Below are 10920 nucleotides of genomic sequence, written 5' to 3' on the forward strand. Positions count from 1 at the left end.
AGAGAGAGAGAGAGAGAGAGAGAGAGAGAGAGAGAGAGAAAGAGAGAGCGCATATTTTCAAAGAATGTCAAATTAAATTTAGTAAGTAAATTTGTTAATTTGGATTAATCAAAGGCAACTATAATCTCCATCATAACGGCTAACATTTACTGCATATTGTGTGCAAGACACCCTCCTGCATGCGTTACCTGGATTGTTCTGTTTAATCTTCACAATGATCCTATGAGACAGGAGGTATTATTATAACCATTTTACAAATGAGCGAATGGAGTCACTAAGAAGTTAAGTCGCTTCTCCAATCTAACCCAGCAAAGCAAGGATATGAAACCAGCCAGACTCCATGAAGAAACCCTTAAATGTCTCTGCCAGGCCATCCCTGCTAGAATGATGAGGTCAGCCCTAGATAGCTCAGGTTACCAGGACACCATGTGGGATGCGTCCACGGGGGACCAAGATCCTGGTCATGACAGTCTGTGCAGTCTTAACGCAGGGAAACATTTCCACTTATTGCTTTGAAGAAACACCTTGGGCTAAAGTCTCTCCGATCCCTTACAGCTGAAATAAAAGGAGCGCGAGGAGGGGTGACTGTGGAAACCTGCACTTTATTGGGCTAACTTTTCCAGGAAGCAAGATTTCTTTGACTGTTGTCTGCAGAATCTAACCTTACATTTATTTGCTCACTGAACAAATACTTATTGAGCACCACTTATTGAGGTAAAAACACAGAAAACAATAATCAAGACTAACAACAGGCCTTGAGGACGACCCTAGCTTTCTCATTATTCTCCTCTTCAACCTTGCCGCCCACAAACCTCACAAATGGCAGCATTTCTCGTCACCCATTTGCATCATCACTGGAGACAACACAGTTCTCTTCTCATCCAATTACCAAATATTTCATCAACCATCAAGATATTACTCGAACCAGGCTAAGCATAGTGGCTCATGCCTGTAATCCCGCCACTTTAGGAGACCAAGGCAGGCAGATCACTTGAGTCCAAGAGTTTGAGACCAGCCTGGGCAACATGGTGGAAACCCACCTCTACAAAATAAAAATTAAAAAAAAATTATCTGGGTGTGGTGGCATGCAGCTGTGGTCTTAGCTACTTGGGAGGCTGAGGTGGGAGGATCTCAAATGACTTCCACTCTGTTGGATGTCTGACTGTCTTCTGGCCTACTCTGGCTGAGCCCAGGGCTTTTACAGACCTCAGAGGGGAGGAAGTGCATGCTGATTGGTCCATGAGTGGCCATGGGTGGGCCCAGAAGAGACACCACAAGTCCCCACCCCAGTCCGCTGGATTGGTAGCGCGGCTCCCAGCCTTCAGGGCCTCCCTGGCCGAAAGGTGGGGCCTTAGCAGGACCCACCCGCTTCCGCCCAGGCCTCTTGCTGCCATTCATGGCCCTAGGATTCGGCCCCAACCCCGCTGTGAGATCGGAGCAGGTGCAGGAGAAGAGAGGGGCCAGGCAGTGGAAGCAGACGCCCCCAGCCTGCAGACATGAGGGTGGGGTGCACCCGTCCTGGGCCGGAGGGTGTAGCTACTCCGGGTTCTGCACTTGGGAGGGTGATGCCCGGGTTCTGCACCTGGGAGGGTGGCTGCAGTTGCACCCGGGGAGCTCCCACCCCACCAACTCAAAAGGGGTGGGGTTCCTGCTTGTCCCCGGCTCCTGCTTGCTCCATGGAACAGGAGGACCAAGTCTACAGCCAGTCCGGAGGCTGCAGGTGCACCCAGGAGGGCAGATCTTCCCTGCTCCTGCCCCTCTCCAAGAGCCCAGGGAGGCTAGGATCCACAGCCCCAGTTTGGGTGGCTGTTGCCCGGCTCAAGAGGGCAGGCTCCTACCTGCTCCGTAGAGCAGGAGGCCTGGGTCTGAAGCCATGGTTTGGGCAGCTGCAGTGGCTCCCACAAGCTCCATGGAGTGTGCAGCCCCAGCCACGCCTCACTGCTGCAGCCAGCGTGATGGCAGCAGCCACTGCCGTCAAAACCACAATGAGATATCACTGCATGCCTATCAGAAAGGCTAGAATAAAAAAGCAGAAAAACAGGCAGGGTGTGTTGGCTCACTTGAGGCCAGAAGTTTGAGACCAGCCTGGCCAACATGGCAAGACCACATCTCTACAAAAATACAAAAATTAGTCGGGCATGGTGGTGTGTACCTGTAGATCCCAGCTACTCGGGAGGCTGAGGCAGGAGAATCGCTTGAACCCAGGAGGCAGAGGTTGCAGTGAGCTGAGATTGCACCACTGCACTCAGGCCTGGGTAACAGAGCAAGAATCTGTCTCAAAATATAAAATAAAATAAAAATTAAGGAAAACATCAAAATGCTGGTGAGGATACAGAACAACTGGATTGCTCAAACATTGCTGCGGGAATGTAAAATGGTGACAGCTACTCTGGAAAACAGTTTGGCACTTTCTCAAAAGAAACGTACAACCACCATATAGCTCACAACCATACTGCTGGGCATTGATCACTGAGAAATGAAAATTGTGTTTATGCAATCACCTGTACACTAATATTTATAGCAACTTTATTCCTAGTAACCCAAAACTGGAAGAAAAAAAAAAAAAGATAGCCTTCAATAGGTGAATGGTGAAACTGATATCTCCACAACATATGTATCAGTCAGAGTTCTCCAGAGAAACAGAATCAATAGATTTTACACACATACACACACACATGAGAGAGAGAACTTTAAGGAGGTAGGTCATGCAGTTGTGGAGTCTGGCAAGTTCACAAACAGACAGGCTAGAGACTCAGGTAGGAGTTGATGCTGTAGTTTTGCAGCAGTTTCTTCCTCTCCTTCCTCAAGGGAAACCTTGGTTTTTGCTCTTAAGGACTTCAACTGATAGTATGAGGTCCACCCACATTATCAGTCTCCTTTACTTAAAACCATTGGTAGATGTTAACCACATCTACAAAATACCTTCACTGCAACACCTATATTCTTGTTTAATTAAATGACTAGGTACTAGGGTAAGCCTAGCCACATTGACACTTAAAACTAACCATTATACCATACTTAGCAATTAAAAGGAGGAAACTACTGCTATCCGTAACAAACTGGATGACTCTCCAGAGAATTTTGCTGAAAAAAAAAAAAGCCAATCCCAAAAGGTTACATACTGTATAAGTCCATTTATATAATAGTTTTGAAATGATAAATTTTTAGAACTAGAGGAGCAATTAGTGGTAGCCAGAGATGGAGAGAGAGGTGGGGGTGGATGGGAACAGGAAGGAGGAGGGTGTGGTCATAAAACTGCAACATGAGGATCATTGTGATGCTGGAACTGATTAGTTTCTTAACTGTGGTGTTGGATAAGTGAACCTACACAGGGGATAACTTGTGTAACACTTAATACACTCACACACACACATGCCTATACATACATATGCACATATACAATGAACGCAAGTAAAATTAGAGAAATCTGATTGAGGTTAGTGGATTGTATCAATGCCAATACCCTCATATAATAGATACTATGTCATTCTACATTTCTAGGTATAAGGGATACTATTATATGTTCAAATGTTACCATTGGAGGAAACAGGACAAAGTGAATGTCCATTTCTCTGTCATTTTTTTAACATCAATTTTATTAAGTTACAATTTACATCAACAAAATGCACCCATTTTAAGGGTACACTTCTATGTTTTGACAAATGTATACAATCGTATAATCACCACTACAAAGAAAAGATGTAGAATATTTTCATCCCGAAAGATTCCTTATGTCTCTTCCCAATCAACCACCCTCCCCACAAAACCCCTACTTCTAGACCCTGGTAACCTTGATCTACTATCACTATAGATGTGTCTTTTCTAGGTTTCATATAAATAGAATCATAGAGTGTGAATACTATATGATTCCAATTACATGACATTCTAGAGAAGGCAAAACTATGGAAACTAAAAAGATCAGTGGTTGCCAAGGGTTGGGGAAGAGAGTGGGATGAACAGGCGGAGCACAGAGGACTTTTAGGACAGTGAGTCTTTTCTGTATAATACTATAATCATGGATACATATTACAGTATACATTTGTCAAATCCTATAGAATGTGCAACACCAAGAGTGAACCCTAATGTAAGTTATGGACTTTAGGTTGATAATGATGTGTTGTCAATGCAGCTTCATGGGTTCTAACAAATATATCACTCTGGTGGGGGATGTTGATAATGGGGAAGGCTGGGGTAGGGTATATGGGAACTCTCTGTAATTTTCACTTAATTTTGCTGTAAACCTAAAACTGCTCTTTAAAAAATAAAGATTTTTTAAAAAGAAAAAAGAATAGCTCACAAATCTTAAATGCAGCTGATACATTCTTTTTCAATTTTTTTAATTAAAAGAAAAGGCTGGGTGTGGAGGCTCACACCTATAATCCCAGCACTTTGGGAGGCCACGGCGGGAGGATTGCTTGAGCCTAGGAGTTCAAGACCAGCCTGGGCTCCATAGTGAGCTTTTAAAAGAGGAAAGAAAGAGAAAGAGAGGAAAGAAAAGGAAAGGAGGAAAGGAGGGAGGGAGGGAGAGGGAGAGACAGAGAGAGAGAGAGAGAGAGAGAGAGAGAGAGAGAGGAAGGAAGGAAAGGAAGAGGAAACAGCTCAGCACCTACCAGACCTATAAATTTTAGAGTCTTCAGGGCAGGATCCACCTCTCCTTCATGTCTCTGTTCTTCCACTGGGCAACTTCATCCAGTCTTACTACAACTCTAATATGTACGGACCATTTTTCGTAGCACTAGCTCTCCATATCCAATTGTCTACTACATATTTTAAGGTCAGCAGCTCCAAATCTAAACCCTATCACTCCCCTCAAACTTGACCTCCATCCAGGATTCTCCACTTGAATACTTGATACCATTATCTATCCAGTTTCTCAAGAGAAAATAAAGGAGTCACCTCCCTACACCCAATCAATCAGCAAGTCTTGTAATCCAACTTCCAAAGCGTATACCAAATTCTTAACACTTCTCACTCCTTCTCTGCAATCATCACCCTATTCCAAAATGTGATCATCCCTTGTCTCGGTAACTACAATTACCTCTTAATTGGTCTCTGCCTCCCCAGCCTAGAGTAAATGATCCGCTATCTTTACAGCCCCCTGCTTTCTTTCTATGCAGCTCTTATCACAATTCACGCTTTTCTAGTTTTCCTGCCTCTACTTTAACAGGCAGTACTGGCCAGCCTGGTGGCTTCTCCTTGGAATCCCAGTGTTTTTGGGAGGCCAAAGTAGGAGGATCACTCAAAGCCAGGAGTTTAAAACCAACCTGGGCAACATAGCGAAACCCCATCTCTACTAAAAATTTAAAAATTAACCAGGCACAGTGGCCCGCACCTCTAGTCCCAGCTACTTGGGAGGCTGAGGCGAAAGGACCCCTTGGAGCTCAGGAGTTCGAGTCCGCAGCCAGTTATGATTGCACCATTGCAATCCAGCCTGAATGACAGAGCAAGACCTCTATATCTAAAAATAAATAAATAAATAAATAATAAATAAATAAATAAAAAACAGTGAGCTCCATGAGCACAAGAGTCAAGTCTGCTTTCTTATCATCTTGTCCCAGTGCCCTGCACACTAGCTGGCACACTAAATGTTCATAGAACTCATCAGTAAGGAAATCAGGACATGGCATGCATACTGCCAAGGACCAGACCCATAGCCACCTTCCCAGCAGGCTCCTTTCAAGTGCCCCCATTGCACTTCCCATGTGGTTTGATTTACAAGTGTTTAACTTACCAGCAACTTCTCAGGATCACACATGTGCCTCTGCATACAGTGAAATTCTATTTGGTCTTTGATTCATGTCCCTTCTCAGAAAGGCGTTTCCTGACCACCAAACTAAACTAGATCTCACTCCATTATCCCATCATCCTCCAGCACCACACCCAGTGAGCTTCCTGCAGTGCATTTTCACAATCTGTAATTATGAATTTCTTTCTCTACTTGTTTGTTCTCTGTCTCCTCCCAAGGGTGAGCACTATGAGGATGATGTTCTGTCCACTAATATCTCCTCAGTACCCAGTACAGAGCCTGGAACCTGGTTGGAGCCTAATAAATACTTCTTGAGTGGATGAAAGGATGCATGGAAAGTCCTCTTGGCCCTCATTAAACAACCAGTTCCAAAAAATGGGCACTTTCTCAGAAATTGGAACAAATGTGATTTTCTGCTTCAGTTCTCACTAAACTGCCCAGAAACCTCCTGGCTTCTTGGAATGTCTGTTAAGAATTCTGGCTATCCCAGTGAGCATTTGCACACACAGCACAGCTGGACTGGTAGGCTCATGATGCAAGGAGGCCTGTTCTCCCCTACTCCATCACCCTTATCACTGCTCTCACCCAGACCTTCCTCCTGTCGTCCTAAGGAAAGGTCCCTAGAATGGAACAAACTCTCCCTCAGGAAGCCTCCCAGCCCCATTGTCTGAGGGAGCCTCACATTTTATTCTTCTTTAGAGGATACTTTTGAACAGTTGGGTGATGTGCCCTGGGAAAGGCATCATTCTGTATAGTCCTGAGCTCAGAAGCAGAGCCAGGAGGCATTGTCTCTTCAAGGCTAAGTGCTTCTTCTCTTCTCAAACCATATCTGAGCCTTAGTTCATCCCATGCAGTCCCACGACTTCAAGCTCCATCTACATCTTCACTCCTCAAAGCCTGCCCTGTGGACCAGCAGCGGCACCTGGGAGCATGTTTGAAATGCAGATTCCCAGGTGCTGCCTGGTCCTACTAAATCAGTATCTGCATTTTAACAGAACCCCAGGTGACTCACAGCACATGACAATATGTTCCTCCGTGCCTGACGACTCCCAAGTTACTTCCTGTCCTGACATCTGTCCCAGTCACTCTGCAGCTGCTCATGTCACATCTTGGCCTGGAAGCCCATCAAGGATCTGAAACCCAACAGGTCCAAACCAAACTCTTAGTTCCTGCTCCCTAGACCTGCTCCTCCCCAACCTTCTGGGCCATGGTATCTTCAGGCACAGGGCACTCCTAAGGCACTGACTGAATAACTCATTCTTCATGGGCTGATTCGTTGCTCAATTGCTGGACTGGAGGCCAAGAAGTGTTGTAAGGAGAGCTTACCAAGTGATAAAAGCCTCAGGGCCGGGGCACGATTGTGTGTGCCTGTAGTCTCCACTACTCAGGAGACTGGAGGAAACCTTGAGCCCAGGAGTTTGAGGCCAGCCCAGGTAACATAGCAAGACAGTCTCTAAAGAAAAAAAAAGTCAGAGGGATGTCGGAGTTATACAGCATTCCAACACAGTCCCCTCTTGTGTCCAGCTTAGTGACTTTATCATAATGAACTGCTTCCATGTGTATCAACTTGGGTACATCCCAAAGCATTGCTGAATAATGAGAAGTGGCAAATGGCATGCCAAACCTACAGGAGTGATCATTAGCGCTGTCTACCAAATATTTGCAGTTCCTGCAGGCACAAACTTTCCCATTCCTTAGAGCTAGGTGATTCTGTTAGAGCAGGGAGGTAGCCAGGCAGGGGCAGTTTTCTTTTGCACATCTCTGGTCTGAATTCTTTCCTTCAAGAAGACCAAGAACCAGAAGACTCCCTCGCCCCTCTGGGTAACAATTCCACATGACTCTCCCTGGCCATGGAAATATGAGAAGCAACACGAATCACTTCTGCATGGAAGCTTTAAAGGACAATCCACTCTTTTTTTCTTCTTCCCTTTCTCAGCCTCTCAGCCTGAGTCTCTTAGTGGCTCCAATGAATCGATCCCTGTTGTAGACACTTGTCAATCATGTGTTGGAGTGAGAAATAAATATTTACTGAGCCACTGAAATTTTGGAATTATTTGTTACCACACCAAAGCCTACCCCTTCCTGAGTGATACATCCGCACACACATACACACGTACACACAGACACATACACACACACACCACCAATAGATATGTTTTCTGAGAACACAATATATTATGGAATTATCTTTAGGGCTGGGTGCGGTGGCTCGTGCCTATTATCCCAGCACTTTGGGAGGCTGAGCCAGGAGGATCGCTTGAGCCCAGTAGTTCAAGACCAGCCTGGACAACATAGGCAGACCCTATCTCTACAAAAAATAAAATTAGCTGAGGGTAGTAGTGCACACCTGTGGTCCCAGCTACTCAGGAGGCTGATGTGGGAGGAAGACTTGAGCCCAGGAAATTTAGGCTGCAGTAAGCCGAGATTGCACCACAGCACTCCAGCCTGGGTGACAGAGGGAGACCGTGTCTCCAATTAATTCATTAATTAATTAATTAATTTGTATCTTTTGTATAAGTAATCCATGTTCACCATAGAAAATAGAAAATAAGAACAAGCTTTTGGTATCTCATCACTCACAAGACCTCATCATGGTCTGAGAAAGTCCATTCCCTTCCACCCATCTCAGAGGCTAAATCTACTCTGTGGCACCCACACAATTTGCTTTGCTTATAGCTGCAGTTCTCCACCCACTTAGTATTTAATTGGCTTGGAGTGGGGCCCAGGTATTCACATTTTTTAAAATGCCTTTAGCCTAGGTACGGTGACCCATGCCTGTAATCCCAGCACTTTGGGAGGCAGAGGTGGGAAGATGGCTTGAATCCAGGGGTTTGAGGCCAGCCTGGGCAAGAAAGCAAGAACTTTGTCTCTACAAAATAATAAAATCAGCTGGATGTGGTGCTGTGCACCTGCAGTCCCAGCTACTCAGGAGGCTGAGGTGCGAGGATTACTTGAGCCCAGGAGTTCAAGGCTACAATGAGCTATGATTGTACCACACACTTCAGCCTGGACAATAGAGTAAGACTCCACCTCTTAAAAAAAAACTGCCTTCCCAGCAGCCCCAGTCAGGGGCTTATAGATAAAACTCTCATCTCCCTGGGACAGAGCACCTGGGGAATAGGCAGCTGTGGGTGCAGCTTCAGCAGACTTAAACATTCCTGCCTGCTGGCTCTGAAGAGAGCAGTGGATCTCCCAGCACAGCGTTCGAGCTCTGCTAAGGGACACAGTGCCTCCTCAAGTGGGTCCCTGACCCCATGCCTCCTGACTGGGAGACACCTCCCAGCAGGGGTCGACAGACACATCATACAGGAGAGTTCCAGCTGGAATCTGGCAGGCGCCCTTCTGGGATGAAGCTTCCCAAAGGAAGGAATAGGCAGCAATCTTTGATGTTCTGCAGCCTCCGCTGATGATACCCAGCCAAACAGGGTCTGGAGTGGAGCTCCAGCAAACTCCAGCAGATCTGCAGCAGAGGGGCCTGCCTATTAAAAGGAAAACTAACAAACAGAAAAGAATAGCATCAACATCAACAAAAGGATGTCCACACATAAACCACATTTGAAGGTCACCAACATCAAAGACCAAAAGTAGATAAATCCACAAAGATGAGGAAAAGCCAGCGTAAAAAAAACTGAAAATTCCAAAACCAGAACACCTCTTCCCCTCCAGAGGATCATAACTCCTCGCCAGCAAGGGAACAAAACTGGACAGAGAATAAGTTTGATGAATTGATAGAAGTAGGCTTCAGAAGGTGGTTAATAACAAACTCCTCTGAGCTAAAGGAGCATGTTCTAACCCAATGCAACGAAGCTAAGAACTTTGAAAAAAGTTTAGACGAATTGCTAACTAGAATAACCAGTTTACAGAAGAATAAAAATGACCTGATGGAGCTGAAAAACACAGCACAGGGTTAATATCCAGAATCTACAAGGAACTTAAACAAATTTATAAGAAAAAAACAAACAACCACATGAAAAAGGAGCGGGGAGGCGAGGAGTGGAGATATGAACAGACACTTCTCAAAAGAAGACACTTATGCAGCCAACAAACATGTGAAAAAAAGCTCATCATCACTGGTCATTAGAGAAAATGCAAATCAAAACCACAGATCTCATGCTAGTTAGAACCGTGACATTAAAAAGTCAAGAAACAACAGATGCTGGAGAGGATGTAGAGAAATAGAAACACTTTTACACTGTTGAGAGTGTAAATTAGTTCAACCATTGTGGAAAACAGTGTGGTGATACCTCAAGGATCTAGAACCAGAAATACCATTTTACCCAGCAATCCCATTACTGGGGATATACCCAAAGGATTATAAATCCTTCTACTATAAAGACACATGCACATGTATGTTTATTGCAGCACTATTCACAATAGCAAAGACTTGGAACCAACCCAAATGCCCATCAATGGTAGACTGGATTAAGAAAATGTGGCACATATATGCCATAGAATACTATGCAGCCATAAAAAAGGATGAGTTCCTGTCCTTTGCAGGGGCATGGATGAAGCTGGAAACCATCATATTCAGCAAACTAGCACAGGAACAGAAAATCAAACACTGCATGTTTTCACTCATAAGTGGGAGTTGAACAATGAGAACACAGACACAGGGAGGGGAACATCACACACCAGGGCCTGTTCGGGGGTGGGGGGCTATGGGAGGGATAGCCTTAGGAGAAATACCTAATGTAGATGACAGGTTGATGGGTGCAGCAAACCACCATGGCACATGTATACCTATGTAACAAACCTGCACGTTCTGAACATGTATCCCAGAACTCAAAGTATAATAAAGAAAAGAATAAAAAATTAAAAAACAGTAACACAAATAAAATAAAGATACAAAGAGAAAAAAATGACTTCCAGTAATTCTAAGGTACCACTGAGAATGAAAACCACTGCCTTCCATCATTGCACGCGCCTACCTCTTCCTTGTCTCCCATCCCTGTTACTGTTTCTTACGTTCCTGTTGAATTTGACCAGAATTGTTTCTTTTTTTCTATCATTTTTTTTATTTTTTATTTATTATTATTATTATACTTTAAGTTCTAGGGTACATGTGCATAACGTGCAGGTTTGTTACATATGTATACTTGTGCCATGTTGGTGTGCTGCACCCATCAACTCGTCAGCACCCATCAACTTGTCATTTACATCAGGTATAACTCCCA

General features: G+C 44.7%; 1 long non-coding RNA gene across 1 annotated transcript in view; it reads left to right on the forward strand.

Moving 5' to 3' along the window:
- The first annotated feature begins 3897 nt into the window (after window positions 1–3897).
- Window positions 3898–10920, forward strand: part of LOC108534774 (uncharacterized) — a 47201-nt gene continuing 40178 nt past the window's right edge. Inside the window, exon 1 of the long non-coding RNA XR_001887025.1 lies at window positions 3898–3986. This is a non-coding gene — a long non-coding RNA (uncharacterized LOC108534774). The remainder of the gene's footprint in view (window positions 3987–10920) is intronic.

This window comes from Rhinopithecus bieti, unplaced genomic scaffold (genome assembly GCF_001698545.2).
Source record: "Rhinopithecus bieti isolate Rb0 unplaced genomic scaffold, ASM169854v2 scaffold_12138, whole genome shotgun sequence".
Lineage (NCBI taxonomy): Eukaryota > Metazoa > Chordata > Mammalia > Primates > Cercopithecidae > Rhinopithecus > Rhinopithecus bieti.